The sequence below is a fragment of the Camelus bactrianus genome, chromosome 20 (genome assembly GCF_048773025.1).
Source record: "Camelus bactrianus isolate YW-2024 breed Bactrian camel chromosome 20, ASM4877302v1, whole genome shotgun sequence".
In the NCBI taxonomy this organism is placed as follows: Eukaryota; Metazoa; Chordata; class Mammalia; order Artiodactyla; family Camelidae; genus Camelus; species Camelus bactrianus.
The window spans coordinates 39,549,071-39,565,849 of NC_133558.1; the positions used below are offsets into that span (position 1 = coordinate 39,549,071).

Here is a 16,779-nt window from a genome sequence, read left to right on the forward strand (position 1 = left end):
CTTCTGGGAACAAGACCATCATCAGCATAGAAGGCAGCTTATGATTAAGAAAGTGTGTGTGATAGTGATAACTTTGATACACTGTGTTTGGCAGCTGCTCAGGAAATACTTCCTACTTCCCACGTGTTTCAAACAAAAATAGAGTTTGGTGTATGTTTTTAGGATGTGTTTTTTAAACAGGATTGATTTGATTTCTTTCATGATTCTTTGTGTAACAGACCTGCTGTTGTTGAGCTTTATTTCCTGAGACCTTCACGCATCCCTGATATTAACTCAAAGTCCCTTCATAAAATGCAATTAAATATAACTAGCTAGAAATCTTTCTTTTCACAGCGAGTCATAGAGAACAGCAAAGGTGATTGGTCACCTTGGTTTCGTCACTGAGAATATGGCTTTCTTCAGCCTTATACACTGTGGGACACCAAGTTTAGCTTAGAAGGTGCCTCTGTGTCCTTGATTGACACTGTCTGCACTGATTCTCAGGGCCTGCTCTGCCATCCTGAGTGCCTCACCTTAAACATGATTAATGTTTAAAAGAAGCTGAAGTGCAATTAAGAAAAAATAGTATCAGATGCTTGAGTGATGTCGCCAAGTAACCCAGAAAGCAGACACCGTACCCTGAATGTTGCTTGTAAAAGACTGGCTGTCATGCATCCTGCCTTGGTGATCGTTTCAATAATTTGTTTTACTTGAGGAAACACACATTTCACTTGTTGCATTTTTGCAAAGCAGGACTCCTGTTCAGAATAGCACAATGTAAATTAAAATGATGAAAGATTTATTTGGACTTTCTCACATGCTCTTCCCATCTCTCTAAAGCATGAGACCCAGTATTTTCCTGGATGTCAGTGAAGGGTCTGCCCAGTATAAGAAGTGGTACTATGAGCTGATGGTTGACCACACCGAGCCATTCGTGACCGCTGAAGCTACTCATCTGTGCGTGAGCTGGGCTTCCACAGAAGGCTACGCCCCCTCCCCTGGAGGGGGCGAAGAGTGGGGAGGCAACGGTGTTGGAGATGATCTCTTTTCCTATGGATTTGATGGCCTTCACCTCTGGTCAGGTAAGTGTATCTGGCTTCTTTCACAGTGTTCCGGAAGGTAATCTTTTGCCCTCACCTCCCAGTCCTAAAAGTGCTTGATGCTGCTTGTATCAGATGCATTTGTGATTCAGAAATCTAACACTGACATGATGAGTGAGAGGGTGGAATGAAAAGCAGAATTTCACTAGGGAAGAAAGAAACCTCATACAATTATAGTACATTTCCAAAAGACTTGATTTTGGTTGCCAATGAGCGGTATGTTTCAGAAGTAGTGTTCTGATCCATGAATCAATCAGAAAAACTTAAGCGTATATTTACTACTTACTTTAATTCATATATACGAAGCTTAACTTCTGATATAAAAAGGAACCAAATACAAATCCTTGAAAATAATTGGAATAAATAAGACTTAGTTCCACCTCCTGGTAGATAATATAATGTCAGAAATTGGTGATTTGTAAAGTGTGTTGTGAGGAGTCAGTTTGTAATCAGATGATGCTTTGTTTCACAAGTGTGGAACTGTTTGAAAATAAATGGGGGGAAGGTGGAGCTCAGTGGTAGAGCTCATGCTTAGCACGCACGAGGTCCTGGGCTCAATGCCCACACCCTCCATTAAAAAAAATGTATAGTTCATTTCACTAGCTACCAACACTAAGCTTTGATGGTTGAGCATACATTTAAATTGAGTAATATATAAAAATAAAAATAATACTCTTTTCTGATTTATTAATAGGTGTGTTTTGTTTGGCTCTATTTAAAAGTGTGGTTATTGATTATGTAGATCCTGAAATTCATCTGGATTCTGCAGACATGTGCTCTCTTCATAAAGCTGCATTAGAATGAACCTGACGTTTATAACACATTTATGACACGTTTAGCATAGAAAATACGGAGAGGTTCCTTGCATTACAGAAAGCTGATTCTTGCCTCTTATGGGCAAATCAGGTGACATTCATTTATTACTGCTTTATAGGCCTTATAAGTTATGAAAAGAAATCTTAAAACTAAACTTAATTAAACTTGAGAGTTTGAGCTACTGAGTTTATAAAGAAAAGCACTCCAGGGAGTTGTATCTTAACAGTGACACCTGCTAAATTTTTCCTTTGTTCAGTGCCAGTAGCTCAGTAGCCTGGAGGAGATGCAGGTACATTTTGGATATCTCATGTCACCTGTGGGGCACTGGTTGGTGCTCAGGCCTTAGGGTGGCATGTTTTACACACACGTGTGCCGTGCTGGTCACACAAGAGTCACAGTGTCTATTCCCAACTTTTCCTACTAACCAACAAAGGCAAAGAGCCCTAATTTTAGAAGACCTGACTGACAAAAAGTAGGGTTAATGTCTGTTTTACAACGATGCATTTTAACTATTATCCTCTCTCTCTACTTTCGAGTATCACCCCACACAAAATGGAGTGAATGAATGAGGTGTGTTCACTTGTTTTCCCCTTACGGAGAGATTAGGGGGAAAAGAAAACAAAACAAAACATTACTGTGATAAAACAGTGCTGATTGCTTCTAATCATTTTAGCCACGTAGCACCACATTGCCATTCTCATTTTAGCATTTAGTTTGAAGCTTTTTACATCAACACAAAGAGTCCAGGGCATATGGAGTGGAACTGTACACAGTATGCCTTTCATGACGGTGGATCTGTTAGTAGAACAATGAGAACAGCAAAACTGTTTGGTAACCCTGTACACTTGCCACAGGAAGGAGAATGGGATGGGGAGTTTCAGGAGAAAATCATCTTGAAACTTTGTATCAGGAGAAAATGTCTGTTTTTTCAAATGGCAAGGAAATATACATACTCTCATGCCTGTAGCTGAAAGCTGTGTTCTCTCCAGCCACTGGGATCTCTTGCTGATTTTAGATTCTTGATCAGTAAAGACACATCTAAATTAATTGGCTTCCGACTGACTGGCCGCAGTTGGATTAATTGGAATTTGCACAGTCTTCTTGGGTTCATTCTCCTCTTCTTTCCCTTTTTAATAGTTGAAGTAGAATTTAAAGTATCAAGTATCTGTGATTTCTGGGCTAGGGCATGTTCTCTGCCACTTAACTGTGACTGGAGAGCAGGCGTGTTCCTGGGACCAGCATTGGGCTCATCAGCAAACATTTTGAGCTCTACTTCACTTATTCTTCCCAACTTCGGCTCTGCCCAGTGTTGCTGTGTTTCTCCTCTGTGAATGAGAATTGGATTTGGGGCATCCACGTGCCATGTTTGTAAGGACCAAAAGTCTGAAAAGTCTTTTTAAAAAACATTTTTGTCAGCTACAGATCTTGTAACAGGGATATAGACCTTTATCTGTGAGTTGTATTGCTTCTGTATAATTTTTTTTGGTATTTCTTTTTTAAAGCTGCCTTTGTTATATTCAGGGTGTTCTCGGAGAACCACTTGCTAATGAATTTATTCCTTGCAGATTTGAATATTGATAAAATAAAAAATGTACACATTTTAAAAAATGGCTCTGCTCCACTATTGGTATTTCAAATATGCTACTGGTAACAGTCTTGGCATACTAGAAATTTTTTAAAGGTGCTGTAAAAATGCAAAGCCTGTGTAATCAAATCTATTTTTGTCCAGCTCAAACTGAGAAATTTTGTATGTTTGCATTTGTGGGCATGTGTGTTTGGGAGAACCTTACCTTCTGGTCTTCCAGTGTGCCCATGGGACTAATCAGAACAGGAGTTCTGACGTAGCCAAGCATGGGTGTAGGTCACAGGTTGGCCAGGACAAGATACGACATTTGTCAAGTATCATTTTCATGCCTCACTGGTGTCCTGCTGTGTCCTACTTAAGAAGCCAACCAAGATCCTGTGTGAAAGAAATCATAAATCGACATGTGTGGTCTCTCAATAAGCAATGCGCAAATGATCACATTTTCTGCTTTCATTATCTTTTTACATTTGTATTTTATAAAATAAAGGGAATTTAATCTTTGAAAAAGGGTCTGAGATAAATACCTGCTGTATCTGAGACTCTTCTTTTAAACTGTTAATTTAATCATTGTAACAGCTCTACAAGGTGTTGGCATTTGGTTTACAAGAAATCAAGGTTTATAGAGGTTAAGTAATTTGCTAATGGTCATACAAGTAGTGGGTGATAAAGTAACCATTTGGCTTCCAGTCCTTCCCTAGGGATTTCCCCTGACATCATTATACTATCATCAGCTCTAAAGTGGTATCTTCTTCAACCAGCATCCTCCTGCATGCACAGATCTCTGCACATCAGAGGTTCATTTCACAACAAAGAGAGCTGCGTGGCTTCTGGAAAAAGCAACAGTTTGACAAAGGATGTAACATAAACCGTTACTGTGCATTCAGGATTTATTCCAGTCCAGTCACTGCCTATTCAGATCTGGGACTTTGGCTCTGAAGGTGGTTCTCTGAGATAAGAACGCATGACCCTCCTTAATGTCTCTCTCCATAGGCTGTATTGCTCGCACTGTCAGCTCACCAAGCCAGCATCTGCTGAGAACTGAGGATGTCATCAGTTGCTGTTTCGATCTAAGTGCCCCAAGCACCTCATTTTGAATTAACAGACAACCTGTTCAAGGAATGTTAGAGAATGTCAACATTGACGGACTCTTCTTTCCAGTTGTCAGTTTCTCTGCAGGAATAAAGTTAGTATTTCTTTATTTTTGGTCTGTTTGCCTTCTCACGTCTGATACGTTCACAGCGGACTCGGCACTGCCACCACCCCTGCTCCACCCACCTCCTGTCTCACTCCTGGGCATCTGCTGGGCATTTTGTCTGTTCCTTGAAGGATGGAGGTGAGAGTCACCCAAGAGGGGTCTCTCAGGAGGCTGACTGCTTTGTACACGTATCCAGCCATTTACACGTAGTCAGTCAGCTAACTCTGTGTCCAGTGTCCTGACATAGTCCAGGTCCATGTAAGTTCACTTTTCTGTTTAATCAGGATAATTCAGCAAGGTTGTACCAAACAGCCAGTTATTTTCTCATGTTTATTTTCATTAATTGTTCTTTCCTCTTCATGGTATTCTGCCACCCTACTCCAGACCCCCTCATTTCTACAGAAACTACATGTTTTTTGGCTTCTTCCCATGCAACCGTCTACCTGTTCCACTTGTAACTCAGCTCTGGTTCTCAGCCGGGCCAGCATGGTTTCTTCTAACCCTTCACTTTTTTGCCACTACCAGATGGAAAGAGAAATTAAAATAATAATTCAGCGGATGGAAGTATCATTCAAGTCCCCTTTAAGGGATTTCACTGGGAAACTGGATGCTGGAAAGTGACTGTTTTTTGTTTTTTGGGTTTTTTTTTTTTAATCAAATCTCACCCAGCCCTGTGATTTTAAGTTCATAGGTATTTAGATCATGTCTGTTCTTTCTCTGTTGATTATTTGGGCACCTTGGGACATTAGATGACCAAACACTACAGACAGGTACTTCGTTTCCATAGGAATAATGATGCACGTGCTTTTGTTATTTCTCCAGAGAGTGATAAGCTTTTGCTGAGCCATTAACATAATTTAATCAGGTTTTACTTTGATTAGAGGCTCGTGAAACTCTAAAGTACTGACAATGATGTTACTTAGGCAAAAAAAATGGGGCATCTAGTAACGTTAATTTTGTACTAACTTATTCCTTGTATTTTGTTGATTAGGAAATTTTTCTGTACACCAGAGATATAACTGCCCCCAACATGCATTTTTTTTAGGGTACGCTTCCTGCTTGGGGGAGACATGGAGAATTTAAATTCCTCCCCCCACCTAGCTACACTCCGTGTTATGAAGCTGTTCTGCCAAAAGAAAAGTTGAAAGTGGAACACAGCCGAGAGTACAAGCAAGAGAGGACTTACACATGGGACCTGCCGGGCCCCACGGTCTCCCTGACACAAGCCGCCTTCACCCCGATCCCTGTGGATACCAGCCAGGTACCTGGATCAGCTGGGGCGGCAGCCGCCGCATCGCAGTCCTGAGACGCGGGCTGCAGGCTGTTGGCCAAGACCCACAGGGATGCATTTCGCAGTAATGCAGTTTACAAGTGAGACACGTTTCACAAAATAGTGCTGACCTTTACCATGTCTGCTTACCCACCTGCTAGTCTGTTCTATTTTTTAAGTGTGGTTTCAGGCCACTAAATTGGTTTTATAACATCTAATGGGCCACAACCTGAGGTGATGCATACTAATTTCAGAGTGTCTTTTACACAGGGTAGTGGAGTTTTCAGTTTCTTCTCCCATCTAGATACACTTAGTGTGCTGAAGTGACTTCGCTGACTTTTATCTTGGGTAGAGGTTGAGATCATGGGCTCCAGACCAGATGTCTGCTGTGGGACCTGAGAGAATTACTCATTACGTTGCCTGGGGTTGACGCGGTCAGTAAATAGCACACCGGCACAGTGCTTCGCAAATTGGCACCCATGCCACGTTGGCCATTATTCTTGCTTTTCTCCTTCATAGACATAGAGATGGCCTAACACTGATAGTGAATTCAGTATTGGTTTATTTTGGTGGTGAAGTAACTTTAGTCAGATTGGTTAGATACTCATAGTGTGTCCATTTGTATTTGAAGATCAAAGGCGTTGCTTCTGAAGTCTGAAGTAGAATTAATACTGGGACTCAGAAGCCTCAGTTCTTAAGTTCCTTGATCCATATTTCTGGTCTCTCCATGCAGGCTGTTTATAGTATGAAGTAAAACAAGCAGATGAGCTTTCTTGGTGGCTGAAATTCAGATTGTGTTGTTGGTTGGTGGGACGTGGTAGGATGGGTGTGGTGCCACCACAGTTGAGCGGTGAATGTGATTGGAGGACAGAAACGGGCTGGGTGGACAGTGGGGTTCTGCAGCATCACTAGCACATTCAGGGTCCCAGAAACTTGGATAACCTCTGCTGTCTGGAGGGAAGGGGGCAGTGCTGGCCTGCTCCGGTGGAAGCCCTGCCGTCCGAGGGTGCCGTGGGCAGTTGTGGGCTCTCCGTGTGGAGGACTCGTTGTGGGGGGACATCCCAGATGTGCACAACCAACCGCTCACCTTGAAAACCACTTTGTGTTCTCTGTGAGGAGAGCATGTGCCGATTCCCCCCAGCCCCCCAGGCTTATATTTGGAAACCACCAAAGTGACACAGCTAAGGGAAAATGCAAAGCACTGCCGTCAGGTGTTTATAGGCTCAGAGAGCTGGCGGCTTAACTCTGGGCGCTGAGCCACCTGCCCTCCGGCTGCGGATGCTGGCCGGCTGGCTCAGGAATGTGGGGGTGAGTTCTCTGGTGAATGGCGTGTGCTCACCCGTTCAACCTCTTTCTTCAGGAAAGAGCAGTCCTCACCAGTACTCTGTTTTCTTTCTCTCTTTTGCTCGTAAATGCCTCAAATTTACCTAACAAATGTTTCCGTACCCAGCTGTCCAAGTTGAGAATAGATGGGTTGGAGCCTAGTTACACAATTACATTTTAATGGTTGATCAGATGGTTTTGTTTTGTTCAATTCACAGTGAGGACAATTAGCATCCTGTTTTGTTGCATTTGTTTCTGATGTGTTTTGTCTCTCTTTTAAATTTTAGATCATGTTGCCTCCCCATCTAGAGAGGATAAGAAGAAAACTGGTGGAGAATGTGCACGAACTCTGGGTCATGAATAAAATTGAACTCGGCTGGCAGTATGGCCCAGTACATAATGGTATAATTTATTTTCAGATTCTGTTAATGCATTTTCTGAAAACATAACTTTTTCCCCCTTGTCATGCTGTGTGGTGACAGGAATGGGAAGATTACTCCAACCTAATCTTCGAAAACAGTTGTGTAACTGCTACTAACTTCATACAACAGTCAAGTAGCCAAAGACATAGAGGAAACCTAGTCAGTTGAACAAGAACGTTAGAGCAAGAGGAAGAGTAAGAAGCCACAGTGGGAGGTATTGCAACCAGTAGAACATTAGTTTTTTTTGGGTTTTGTTTGTTGCTGTTATTTTAAGAACTATAGAGAGCTTGAAGACATACAGAGTTCTTGAAGATCAGAATGAAGCCTGGGAGGGAGAATGGAAAGGGAGCATGTTGAAGGTGGGAGCATTAAAATAAATAGGGATTTAAGGGAAACACTTAGCTGGTATCAGAGGCGCGATTGTTCCCTTATAGCACAGGGAGCTCAGCGCAGCGCAGCAGCCCTCTAGGAGGGAACGCCGCTGTGGTCCAGGTTAGAAACCGTAGTGGTGGGAACTGAACCGTAGCTTTGATCAGTTCAAAAGAAATCATCATTATCCCTGACAACCTTATGAAGAAGGAGATCGTCATCACCATCATCAACACCGTTTTCATGGTCAAAATGATTAAAATCCATTGAAGGATTTATTTTAGCCTAGGGACTTCGCTGAAAACTTCTCATCCATTAGTCATTTTTTCTGATACTAGCTGGGAGATTCTTTTGTTAGCTTTATTTACAGATGAGAAAACTGAGGCTTAAAAAGGTTTACTTGTCCTAAGGTCACAGAGGTGATATGGGGCAGAGATTGGACTCAAAATTGGGTTTTCTGTCCCCATACTTATGCTCTTAGTCATCAATAATAAAAATAATAATCTGGAAAGAACATGAAGCCTCAACTACCAATTTTAAGATCTCTGGTTTAGCGTTTGCCATGAAGCAATGTAAAATTTTGTGTTGAGGCTGAAATAAGTTTCTAGCAGTGTGAATAATTCGGGACTGTGAGATGTACTTTTGCAGAGTCTCCTGCTTTGGTTCCTGTAGAGACCGAGCTGCTAGGAGAGGAGATTTTGACCACCATTATTTCTGAGGCTGTCAGAGGGTTGCATTTTTCATGGAACACTTTTACAGCAAAGTTCTCGTGATGTTATAAACTCGTATTTTTTTTTAGCTTTTGCTTATCTTTTTTATTGTCTGTCTCTCAGGAAAAATTGGATGTAGGGGTGAGGAAAGAAGTTGATAGCATGGGGACGTCAGAAATAAAGTACGGGGACTCAGTGTGCTACATACAGCACATAAACAGCGGCCTGTGGCTCACCTCCCAGTCTGCGGACGTGAAATCTGTGAGGATGGTATCCATACAGCATAAGGTAAGAGGCTGTCAGAGTCCTGTGTGGTGGTCATTTTGTACGACTGAAGAACCCAGTGTGACAACCAGAGGTGGCCAGCCCTTCAGCCACCTGCTAACTGTCATTGTTTACATGCTAAAGGTTCCATCCCACCCTCATCCACTCAGGTTTGTGCAGTGAACTGGGCTGGATGTTACATCAGTGGTTTAAATGTTAAGTGAAGAAATGTGCTGCTGCTCCTTCCCGGGTTCTAGCTTAGTCTGCCCCGTTCCCCTGGTCCTCCAGGTGCTGCTGGCATTATGCTTCCGAAATGCAGAAGTTCTCATCCCGTCCCCTCTGCATCCTTCAGCTACACACCCCACTGCTTACAAGACAGCAGCTGCACATCTTGGGAGTGCAGGATGCCCTTCCCAACCTGCCTCGGCCCCTTCCTCCTGTCTGCGCAGGCTCTGGGCACCCTCCACAGTGTCCCCACACCGCCACTCACTCAGCACAGTCCTTGTGGCCCCTCAGAGAAGCACGGCCTTCACTCGTCTGCGCCTTTGCGAATAGTTTCCTCTGCTTGGGATACCCCTTAAAACTTTTTTTTTCTCCACCCACTTCCTATCCATCCTCCAGAGATTAAAAGTTGGTCTTAGAAGGTCTTCCTGACTGTCTAAGCTCATCCTGCACACCCTCCTTTGTGTTCTCACAATATTGTGTATAACTTACTAAATTTTATGTGCGCTGTCTGTGCTGTTTTATCTGCTAGGCTACATGCCTCTCTCACTGTCTCTCATTTGTGAGCTTCCTTAGGGTGAGTACAGTAATACAACAGACTTCAGATTTCACGTTTTTATATCGCCACGTAACACAGTGCACAGAATCTAATAACAGGACAAATACTATTTCTATGAACATGAGACCTCAGGTCTCTTTATTCTTGGTAGACTTGCTCATTGTAACACGCATGTTCCAGTAAGGTTGCTCAGAGTCACTGTGATCTCTTCAGGGTGACCAGCGCTGCTTTTAGTGACGTCGGGGGCTGGCTCTGTTTGGATGGAGCTGGTCTTAGATGCATCCCTGTACCACCTTCCTCAGAGCTGTGGACGGAGAGCCAGACCTGGATCATTTTCACAATGAGATGATCACTTGTGTTCGGGGTCTTTGATCCAGGCCCATCTGTTTGAATGTATTTGTTTGTGTTTGGTATTTGTACGTCATTCACTGTTCCCTGCAGCTGAGCCTGGCAGGTTTTAACTGTTTATTATGGGGAGAAATAGTGCATTTAGACCCTGTGTGTTCATCAGTCACCTTCAACATTTTCAGTGCTCTCCTGCGCTTTCTGTTTTTCAGGGTAAGGGGGAGGAAAAACATTCACATGTGGCTGTTTGGTGCTTGAATGTGGCTAGCAGTATAAGAACTGAATTTTTAGTTTTGCTTAACTTTACTTTAATTTAAAAGCTTATACTTAAGTTGTTAGAAAGCTTGTATGCATGTTTGGAATAACTTGAATATATGAATGTACTTTCCCAACTATAAATGTCATGAATTCTAAAAAAAATTAGGTATTTTCACTAATAACTTAGTATTCAAATCAAGTTATTCTAGAAGCATAAAATACACACTGGATTATGAAGACATGGAATAAAAGTAAAATGTCTCATTTACAAGTTTGTATATTTATTACATGTTGAAATAATAATATTTTCCATACAGTGAATTAAGTCAAACAAGTATGAAAATTAATTTTACCTTTTCAAGACACATTAATGTTAGTTCTGGAAAATTCAAAGCTACATGTTTTAAAACAACTTCCTCACCTCCCATCCCTGACCGCCTGGTGCTTCCCTCCCACAGCTGCTGCTCTTGAGGATAAGCCCTGTCCTTGCTTGTCGTGTTCTAGAGGTGAGTTTCACTGTTGGGCTTTTTACTTTATTTTATAGGGAGTGATTTTATTAGATTTGCCATTTTGCATTCTGGGTTGTTAAACCTTAATATTTACCACAAGGTTAGAAGTTCAAAGTATGATTTCACAAATCATGAAGAACAGAGAGAGGAAACAAAGTTCTTAACTAAGATATTACATTGTAAGGGCTGTTGTCTAACATCGCTTTTTCCTTAGCACCATTATTTTTTTTTTTTTTACCGTTGTTGATTTATAATCATTTTACAATGTTGTGTCAATTCCAGTGTAGAGCACAATTTTTCAGTTATACATGAACATACATATATTCATTGTCGCATTTTTTTTCTCTGAGCTACCATAAGATCTTGTGTATATTCCCCTGTGCTATACAGTATAACCTTGTTTATCTATTCTACATTTTGAAATCCCAGTCTGTCCCTTCCCACCCCCTGCCCCCTTGGCAACCACAAGTTTGTATTCTATGTCTGTGAGTCTGTTTCTGTTTAGTATTTATGCTTTTTTTTTAGATTCCACATATGAGTGATCTCGTGTGGTATTTCTCTTTCTCTTTCTGACTTTCTTCACTTAGAATGACATTCTCCAGGAGCATCCATGTTGCTGCAACTGGCATTATGTTGTCGGTTTTTATAGCTGAGTAGTATTCCATTGTATAAATATACCACATCTTCTTCATCCAGTCATCTGTTGATGGACATTTAGGCTGTCTCCATGTCTTGGCTATTGTAAGTAGTTCCTTAGCACCATTATTGAAAGTTTAACATGGCATATGTTTATAGGAAAAGTATAGGTAAAAATGATAACATGTAGACATTTATTTTTGAAGAAATAGAATTAAATTTCAACCAGAAAATGGCTAGAAACTCTTTAGGTGTTATTTCCCTATTCTGTGATTCAGTGGAAAATGCAAAAAAAAAGAGGCTTAAACAGTTCTTTCAACCTTTTTTTTGTGCATGTACCCCTTGAATGAATTTTTAAACTATATACTTCATGACATCATTTTCATTATAAATTTGAACTTTGCATATGAGATGGTTTCTGGTCTTCAGTATACATGAACATTGTAAACCGAACTGTACCTATGTCATTTAAATATGTTTTATGGGAAATAAATCCCAAGAGTTTCCACAATTTCCTCACCTTATTCTGCTGAGTTCAATAAAGCACCAAGCCCTGGCAATTTTATCTTCTAAGTGTACCTCATTCCAGTCCCCTCTGCTCCACCCTTAAGAATCTAGTTCCATCTTTACCATGCCTGGTGTGCACTGTTTCCATTGCCTCCTAACCATCTCTGTGCCCTCAGTCTGACCTGCCTCCAGTTCACTCTGACTGGGTGACACCATGCTTAGAACCCTTCGAGGCTGAGCCTTATTCCTGTCGTAATTCCAGTCTCCTTACCATGCAGGACAAACCAGCTGACTCATCTCACCTCATCTCCAGCCCCTCCTGCTTCAGTCCACTGCGGTAATGCCGACGTTCTTTATTGTTACTCCCCTCTCTTATTCCTTAACCAGGATTAAAGCCAAAATGGGGCTTATCTTCTACATCATAGGCTAACAAAGAGCTTGCCTTGTGGAAGAGTCTGATGGGGTGTTGAGACACAGACCAGTCTTGTTTACACCAGTAAAGTTACATGTGAAGCAGACTTCATGGGCCATAGAAGGGCCAACCTAATAAAATCTCTACTGTAAATTTATTACTCCTTCTAGAACCATCTACTGTATTGAGTCTTTATCGAGAGATTAGATTCAGTGTGGTCATGATAGATGAGGCCTTCCCAATCTAGAGCTCCTAATTTCTATATGCTTCCCAGTTGGCTAGTGTCTTCAAATCATTTTATTTTATGAGAAAAGCATATTAGTGATGGGTTTGCCAAATCTTTGCATATTTACAACTGACTTTCTGTTGTTATTTCCTATGAACAAACACTTGGCTAATTAAAAAAATGTCTGAGTCACTTTTCATAGCTTTTCTGTATCCCACCTAGTGTGATAGTCATGCTTTGATGCAGAAATATAACTGTACTGATTGTGCAGTGATGCACAGACCCTACTGGGTGTTGCACACATGCAGTTTATACACTGCATTACCTTTTAAAAAATTAGCTCTGAATTAATGAAATGCATAATATCATAATTATGTCACCAAGGCTTTTTAACTAGCACATTAGGTCTTTTAAAGCTGAGAGAATTTCTCAGCCCTCCCTCTGGCTTTTTTCCCTTTCAGTTGTGGTTTCTTTCTCAGGAAGGCGGCTGGTTCCTCTCCTGCACGTCAGCACCTTCCCTTGCAGGAGTCCTATCATTCCCACCTGTCCTCTACAATTTGCTTCTCAAATGTGTCCTCCAAATCACTCATTTTGTTTTCTTTGATGGCATTCCGTTCCTGAGGCTCTCTCAGTGCCTCTCTGAAGTGTTAATTTCCTTGTATTTTTCATGATCTCACTCAGGTCACTTTTTATCTCAGCTTGGTGTCTCTTCATCTGTTCTGGCTGTTCTTCCCCGTCTGTCTCCTCCCTGGAAATTTTCACCCCTCTTTCACAGAATTTACGCCTTCTTACACCTCGTGGCCAAGGGAAATAGATTATATATTTAAACAATGTTCTGCTTTTTCTATTTTATGTGACTTTTAAAAAATTAGCAGTGATTGCTGGATTTTATCAAAGAGCACTAAAAATCATATTTTAGTGTCCTTTAATTTGTTGATAAATAAGTTACTCAACATCATGATATTGATGAATTCTTAAATTCATGAACCAGACCTTGTTTGGCTATAGTTTATTATTCTTTTCAAATCTTGTTAGATTCTATTTGTATTTTATTTAGAACTCATCTAGGATTATCATGTATATTCACTTATACATAGTTTATATAATGATTTTCCTTTCTTTATGGACACCAGAATTTGAATTTCATACAATTCTCAGGTTTCATGAAATATTCTATTTTTGGCTTTTTTAACCATTAAAAAATGTAGACTACTTGTAGCTTATAGTCAGTACAAAAATAGTCTGTAGTCCTAGTTCACTGAGCAGCCTGCCATTAAAAGTGTCTGTTCTTTGAAGGTTCATTAGAGCTCACTTGTGAAACCATCTTGTCCTGCAGTCTTTGAAATACTGGATCTTAAATTTCCTTTCCAGTCTCTTTTGAATAAATTGATGTCATCAAATTTTCTACTTAGTTGGGGCGATTCCGTTTGATGATTCTTGATTTGCTAGGAAGGCATCCTTGTCTTCTAGGATAGTCAGTTGTGTTCTTAAAATCTTTTAAAATTTTTTGGCCATTAAGTTCCATGCAGCACTGCCTTGCTATAAGTTTGCAATTTTAATGTCTTTTGTGTCTTATATTCTGTTCTCTGTGTTGTTTTTTTGTTTGTTCCATTTTATCTTTAGCTTGCTATGTGACAGGTTTACCTATTTTATTTATCTTTTCAAAAATAAACATCTTGTGTTTATTCATCCTTTTCTAGTATTTTCTTTGATTTCTTGTTCATTAAATTCTCATTTTATCTTCATTAATCCCCCCTTTCAACTTTGTTTTTCTTTCTTAGAGTCCTTAAATGAGTAATACATTCCTTCATTTTAATCATTTTTCCTTTGTCAATGAAGGCATTTAAGGCTGTAAATTTGACTGTGAATACTCTCTGTTGATTTTGGTGTAAGGAGTTTCTCTTACATTGCTTTCTAGATAGTTTATAATTTTGGCTTTAGTTACTAATTTGAGTTTGGTATTCCTGATTAAATATTCTGCTGTTGGTGTTGAGTGAGGGAAGGCAGACACAAATGGTTCTTTTTGTGTATAGTGCACGACCGACCTTCACGCTTGAAAGCCATGGAGGGTGGGGGACGTTGTGGAGAGCAGGGGCAGGAAGGGGGTGCAAGGTGCTGTGACGTTCTCTGTCTAGGTCTGGGTGTTGGCTGCATGGTTTGTTCACTTTGTGAATTTCACTCAGCTCTTACGAGTTTGCACTTATTTCTCCATGTTATAATTTCACAGAATGAAACGTAAAGCCTAACAAAAGAATGAAATAAATACTTTTACAAGAAGTGAGATGCCTTAGGAGCGTTACTTAGTATTACTAATTTACCCACCTAAGTTTGAAACTTATGTGCAACTGTCATCCCATGTAATATTTTCCCTTTGCTGCTTTGTTCAAAGTTTGCTTAGAATGTGGATGAGTCATTTGAACACAGGTATGCGAAGACACTCTGGCATCTGTTTTGCTCAAATCAGTACATGTATTGATTTCTTCCTTAAAACAATGGATTCATCTTTAAATCAGTAGCTGAATAAATACATTGCATGACTGATTTGTACGGGGACCTGTGCGTATTATTTTACCTGAACACGACAGCCTACAGCCCCCTCCACCTGCCTTTTGATTCTGTTTACTGTCCCAGCTCACCTTTTTGAGAGGCATCTTTAAAAACACGCATTTAAAAAGGAGATTTTAGGGGTAATGGCATTATTTCTGCTTTTGTACAGGCAATTATGCACCGCGAAGGTCACATGGACGACGGCCTAAATTTATCCATATCTCAGCACGAAGAATCACGGACGGCACGTGTCATCTGAAGCACACTTTCTCTTTAATAGATTTATTAGGTACGCAGTCCTTTGTTGTGGCTGGTGGACATTTTATTTCCATATATAAGTTTCCTTATCAGATTTACAAATAAACAAGTCTAAAATATACCATGGTGGTAAATCATACCATTTGGTAATTCTGCAGAACACATTAGAAAATGCTAGTTAGATAATTTTATGTCTTTCTTTTAAAATAACAGTTTAAAAAGGACCATGGTTTTGGATATGGTATATGTAACTTGTAATTGGTGGCTGTGTGTCAGGGTTATTCTGCAACATACCCTGGTGCTGGGCCTTTCCCCTGGGGTAGCACAGCCTGGATGCCTTGTGGGTTTGAACTGTATTTAAAAATTAAAGTGATTTTTGTGATAAGGTTTCCCATTTTCCCACCTAATAATGGAAGCAATTGCATATCTACAAAACCAAGTTAAACTTGTGTCCAAAGTGTTTTCTTTTCTTTTTTTATTTTTGATCAGCAATATCAGACTTATACTCAAGAACTCAAAATTGATGAGCATTTGTTTAATATGGAAGTCATTGTTAATTAGGTCAAGGTAAGTTTCAGTGAATTGGTAAACAATATTCTGATTAGAGTTGAATTACAAGAGACTAGCAGAATAGAAATTAAATCATTATAGACAACTATTCAGATAAATTTGGATCACAGGAAACCAGAGAGGGAAGTGGATCAAGACTTTCAAAGTGTTTTCTGGTAACGGTGCACCAGTAAGCGCTCTGATTCGTGATGGGTATCATCTCTCTCTGTAAACTTGCCAATTTGATGGGAAAAAATTGACATACATGTATATATTTATACTATGTATATATTTATTTATAACTATAATTATTTTTGAAAATTTGCATTTATGTGAAAATTGTGAAAATGGGTATATTTCATGTTTGTTGACCAGATATCTTCATTTATTTTTATGATTTACCCTATTATTTGTTTATTTTTCTATTAGGCTGTTATGAGCTTTTGTTACATTGGAGATATTAATTTCCTGTAATCATTCATAAATTTTAAATATTCTCCCAGTTTATTGGTTTGAAAAATATTTCAAGTTTTCATTGTAGTTTACTCAATAAATTATGTTTTACAGCTTATGAAAGGCCTTCACCACCAAGATTACATATTCACTTAATCTCTACTTTTGTACATCATCCCACTGTGTGTGTACATTTGTGCAAATAATGTGCACAACATTCAGCTTCATCATATCCTTAGTATTTATCATATTTCTCTGCCTCATC

The 16,779-nt window shown here is 40.0% G+C and overlaps 1 pseudogene; it reads left to right on the forward strand.

Annotated features, from left to right (window-relative positions):
* The window catches only part of LOC105083898 (ryanodine receptor 2-like), a 48,813-nt pseudogene that overhangs the window by 23,854 nt on the left and 8,180 nt on the right, over nucleotides 1-16,779 (forward strand).